The sequence below is a fragment of the Trichechus manatus genome, unplaced genomic scaffold (genome assembly GCF_000243295.1).
Source record: "Trichechus manatus latirostris isolate Lorelei unplaced genomic scaffold, TriManLat1.0 scaffold00021, whole genome shotgun sequence".
Taxonomy (NCBI): domain Eukaryota; kingdom Metazoa; phylum Chordata; class Mammalia; order Sirenia; family Trichechidae; genus Trichechus; species Trichechus manatus.
In genome coordinates, this window is record NW_004443957.1 from 18,286,290 (window position 1) to 18,291,804 (window position 5,515).

The 5,515-nt window shown below is 44.1% G+C and overlaps 1 pseudogene; it reads left to right on the forward strand.

Moving 5' to 3' along the window:
• The first annotated feature begins 448 nt into the window (after positions 1-448).
• On the forward strand, positions 449-1,189 carry LOC101355679 (tubulin polyglutamylase TTLL5-like; annotated as a pseudogene).
• Positions 1,190-5,515: the final 4,326 nt, after the last annotated feature.

Genomic DNA, 5,515 nt, shown 5'->3' on the forward strand with positions numbered 1-5,515 from the left:
GAATGGGTGCTTTGTTTGGTTTTTCATTCCTAGATCATTATCACTGGTTTTCTACCCTCCAAGGAGGAACATCAGTTAATCTTAAACTTTTTATAGAGACTGGAATGAGAGGGAAAAACAAGATCATGAGACAATGCTGGGTTAGCAATGGGGAGTAGTAATAGTGAGTCAGATCTATGCGGCCTCTTCCAAAGCCTTCCAATCTATGTCCATATGGTATTACTTTGACAAATTCACCCTCTGGGATCACAGGGCCTTTGTAAATGCATTGACCACACTTAAAAAAAAAATTTTTTTTTTTGACCATACTTAAAACAAATTTGTTTTCACCGAGCCATGGGAAGATGAGCCAGGAATCTGTGCTACACAAATTGTTTGATCCAGAGATACTGTAAGGAAAGATCTCTGAGGCCCCCGTCTGCTTACTGCATGACAAACCCCAAAGGAAATGCCAGTTGTGATGGCCTGGGACCTGGAGGAAACAGCAGCATCCTCAGGGGATGAGGAGGTTGTAAAGCAAGAGGATCATCCGTGTATCATGTGGACTGAAGGCTGCAGGAGAATTCCAGTTTGGTATTCCATGCCGAGGCTATTCTGACAAAGGACAATAATATTCAAGCAATTGTAGAATGTTATCATTTATCTTATAAGATTGTACAACATACAGTTGCCTGGTACACAGCATTCTGACAGCCCATGGATTCATGAAGTTCACCCAAGCAGCACTGACTATAACCTCATGTGGACAGGATCCCACCTGAAGCCCATCCTACTTTTCACCCTCTCTGAAGCACAAGAAATTAATCACTTTCCCAAGTCTTATGAACTAATACGGAAGGATTGACTGTACAGAAACATCATTCTAATGCAGCATATGCATGGATTCAAGGCTTTTCACATCCTCCGTCAGACCTTCCTCCTGCCGGCTGAGTACGCGGAATCCTGTAATTCATAGACAAAGAATCTGGAACCTAGGAGAGTAAAACCAGTGGCCTCCTCTAGGGGGCAGGGCATATACCTGATCAACAATCCAAACCAGATTTCCCTGGAAGAGAACATCCTGGTTTTCCATTACATTAACAACTCCCTGCTCATAGATGATTTCAAGTTTGACGCGTGCTTCTATGTGCTTGTGACTTTCTATGACCCTCTTGTCATCTATCTCTATGAAGAAGGATTGGCCAGGTGAATAGAGACCAATTGTTGTGCCTTAGATGGCCACTTGCAAGCTTTTAAGACCCCAGGCACTACACAAGGAACTAGGAGGTAGAACAGAAGCACGAAACACATTATTAGGCCAATTAACTGGCATGTCCCATGAAACCATGACCTTAAACCTCCAAACCAGGGAACTGGGTCCCATGGGGTGTTTTCGTTGTGCACAAGCAGTCTCAGCAGCTACTCCTTTTTTTTTTTTTGTCATTGTTGGGGATGTGTCTGTCACGCAACTTTTGCCAGTTCAACTTTTTGTAGGTGTACGACTTATTGATTGCAGTGGTTGGCTTTGCAGCCCTGCCTTTAATCAATTTGATTTTTCCATCACCATTGACCCCTCTTTCCCTGCTACCTCCTACCTCTAGTAACCACTAATAAACTTTGGTCTCTAATAAAAAATTTCCCCCATAAACACTGGACTAGAATTGAGGTGAAGAGAGAATGCTCTGGAAATCTCAGTATAGGGTCAGTGACGGCAGTAGTGACTGAACATGATTGGTGGAAGGCACACACAGCAGCTGGGGAGCCCCCAAGGAGGGTGTTATGCTGTCCTGGATATAGGCCAGGCCCTGTACCCTGTGGCAGGCGGGTGCATGGATCCCTTGTGGGTTTCATATAATTTTTACCTTGGGTAACAAGTGTAGGACTATACTGAAGAGCACACCTTTTTATTGATGGAAGTAGCACTGTGGTGGCAAAAACGCAACATGATGTAAAAGTAGTTCTTTGTGTCTCTGTGTTAGACAGAGGGCATCTGTACTTATACCTTGCTCATGTGTCTTTTGCTGCTCCCTTCCCTTTCTCCTGAGCCAAATGCGTACACGGCCATTTGCTAGGAGCTATGGGAAAATAAAGATGAAAATGACATGGTTCTTGCTCTCAAAGAATTGGTTTTCAGCACTAAGTACAGGACTTTAAAAAAAGTCTGTATTTATTTTACCAAATTATGTGTTCTCTGACCATGGTGTAGTGGATGTGGTCTTGCTCCAACCCTTACTGGCTGTGTGACCACAGGAAAATCACTTATCCTTCCTGGGCCTCAGCTATGTTATCAATACGCGTCACAGTAGCCCATCTTTTGAAGATGGATAGGAGCCTGGACGTGATGGTTCCTTGAAGCCCCTTCCCATTTTAAGTCCCATCAATGACTGTTTTGTGATTCTGTCTCCTGTGCCTTCTCTCTCTCCCTCTCTTTATTCTTTCTCTCCCTCTCTTTGCCTTGACTAGTCATAGGGTTAAATTTTTTTGTTTATTTACTGAATAGGAATTTTATTCTTTGTTCTTAATTTAAACAAGTGATGAGGAACATTTTATATTTCTGCCTGTTAAAGGAAAATAAATTGAGTCTTGACTTATTTGGTCCTTGATTGATGTTTTCTTGAGTGTAATGATCCTAAATATGGAAAAAGTTCCACTCTTTCCTTCGCAAAGAGATTCATCATGACAGGTGAACACATATCCAGCTTCCTGCTCTTGTTTTTCTCAGGTCTCAGATTCTGGGTTAGTTAGCTGTTGAGCCCTGAAGTTTGAGAGGCCTAGGTACACCTGTCTCTGTGCCCAGGGAAAGAGTGTCAGCCTGCCCACCTCAGAACCTGGGCACTGGCACAGTGATGTCCCCAAGGTGGGTAGAGAGGAGGGAGCCTGGGTTGGGGGTAGAAGCCTCAAATGTGAACTCCGGCTGTCATGTCACTTAGTGCAAAAATCACTTACCTTCTTCCTGCTCCCTCCCTCCCCATCCTTTCCCCCTTCTGTGTGTGTGTGTGTGTGTGTGTGTGTGTGTGTGTGTGTGTGTCCCAGACAGTGATTTAGATTCTAAGCAGTGAAGAAAACAGACCAGTTTCCTACTTCTGTGAAACTTACTTTCTGTTGCAGGGAGAGATAACAAGTAGACAAATAAATTAAAAAAAAAAAATCAGACTGTGATAAATGACATTCAGAAAATCCATATAGGTGAGGTGGCAGCGACTGGGTAGCTATTTAGATTGGAAGGCGAGGAAAGACTTCTGAGGAAGTGATATTTAAGCTGAAGATCAGAATGTCAAAAAGTGAAATAGAATCCATATCGCCAATTCTCTATGGTTATTGTGAGGAATGAGTAAAATTGTGTATGAAAGTGTTTTGTAAACTATAAAAGAAATGCAGCACATTTTATATCTCATTTAGCAAAATTCTAAGCATTGTGATTAATTAATACAGTGAAACCTGTGAGCTGGAACTGGATGGGACTCTGCTTTGTTTTTCTGGGTCTCCCCAGTTTTCCGCCTTTGTCAGGGTACAGTCTTACCATTTTTCCATGGCTCTCTGTTAGTGGAAAATATTTGAGTTTTTCTTCTCTGACAGGTTTCTGCCTTACACAGGTTCCAGTTCTTGTAGGTTTTACTGTATTTGCAATCTCAGAACCTGGCGTGGTGGTAAATGTAGGTTGAAGTAAATTGGATATGTAAAGCTGGGAGTTCAGAGGGGATTTTAAGAAAGGTGGTGAGGTGATGTCTTGACAGGCTTTTGTTATAATAAGATAACATTACTTCTACTCTTACCACTACTGGGCTTTCCTGGAGATTTCCATACACAGTGCCCCAGGGAGAGCTGGGAAGGTTCCCTGGCTTCCCCAGGGCAGAAAGGGATGGAGAGAGACTGGGCAAAACAGTGGGAGTAGAGTTCCTGAGGAAGTTTCAGATTGTTCTTGCTTGTCAGGGTCTTCCTAACCCAGAGCAGACGTTAACTTAGCTGAAATTGGGAAGAGATCCCACCAGGCCACCCTCCTACCCTTTACATCTGGGAGTAACACTTCCCTTCCCATGCTGCCCAGGGCACAGACTCCACATCATCTTTGCCTTCCTCCAGCCCTGCTGCATCTCTTCTTGCCCAGCCTGGGGCAGCCTCATCAGTGCCAAGGAGACCTCAGTCCATTCAGTTGACTGTTGGCTGTAACTCTGCAGACCTGCTTCCTCCTTCCCTGAGTGCTGAGTCACTGCAGCCCACCTCTTGTATCCAGGGCTGTGAGTCACAGGCTTCTCAAACACAGAAGTGTGAATCACTCAACTTCTAGCCCTTGGATGACAGCTGAGGGACAAGAAGGCTGTATGCCTGTCCCCTGCCCCTCAACTTCCCATTGCTTTATCATGCTTCCTCTGCTTAGAACCTAGAGCTTTAATTTTACAGCCCTTCTCCAGGGCCACAAGACCAGTTTTTTGGGTAAGAGGAGTCGGTGTTCAGTCACATGGTAGGGGTCCTTCAGAAAGACCATCCTTTACAAAGTGTGCCTCCTGGATCAGCAGCATCAGCATTACCAAGAACTTCTTAGGCATTCAAATTCTCTTGCTCCCCCCACCCCAGATCCCTGGAATCTGAAACTCTGGGGTTGAGGCCCAACCCTCCAGTGAGTCTGGCCCATATAAAAGTTTGAGAGCCACTGCTAGAGGGATAGATAAAGGGACTTATTAACAAGTGTTGAGCACCCACTATGTGTCAGAAAACTTGGTATATCGTACACCTTTTTGAGGTATAGGATTTGTTATTCTTGTTTCATAGATAAGAAAACAAAGGCCTCTAAAATCCAACATCACAGTAAGTGGTAGAGCCAGGATTTTACTGAAGTCTGGCTCTAAAGCAAGAATTGCTGTGAAGTTGAGACTCCTAATTAAAATGTAAATATTTCTGGAGGCATCTGTTACTAACCGTTAACACCTTAGTGCTAATTACTTTGTTGGCCATTTACAATAGACTGCTGGGAAGAGAGCTGGGGCACCCTGGAGGGTAGTATTGTGGGTGCTTCGTTGTGCTTGGCTATTTAAGTTTCTCCTCCACATAAAAACCGAGAAACTGATCCATAAATGTTGGTGCTTTCAGGTTCCAACTGTGGCCTTTTTCATTTCTTATGGTATACATTCTCCTAGAGGGCTTGGTCCCCTCCCTTGGCTTCAGCCACCACCCATATCCTGATGACTTCCGTATTTGTTTCCCATCCCAGGATTCTCTTTTGAGCCGCAGAATTTCTCAACTGCCTATGGACGTTTCTACTTCAATACCTCCTACCTTTACACCTCACCTTGTCCAAAACTGAACCCATCATCATTTACCAAATCTTGTCCTCTTCTCAAATAACCTCTTTCAGCAAATGGTGCTGGAAAGTTCCCTAAGCCAGAAATCTGGGAGTCATCTATGACTTTTTTCTCCCATATTTCCTGTCTCCTCACCTACATCTAGTTAGTGAAAAGTTTCTGCTGATCCACAGAATTTTGCCCCCTTCCGCCTGCCTCCCCTGCCACTGCACTTATGATCTCTCTCCTGGTCTACTGCA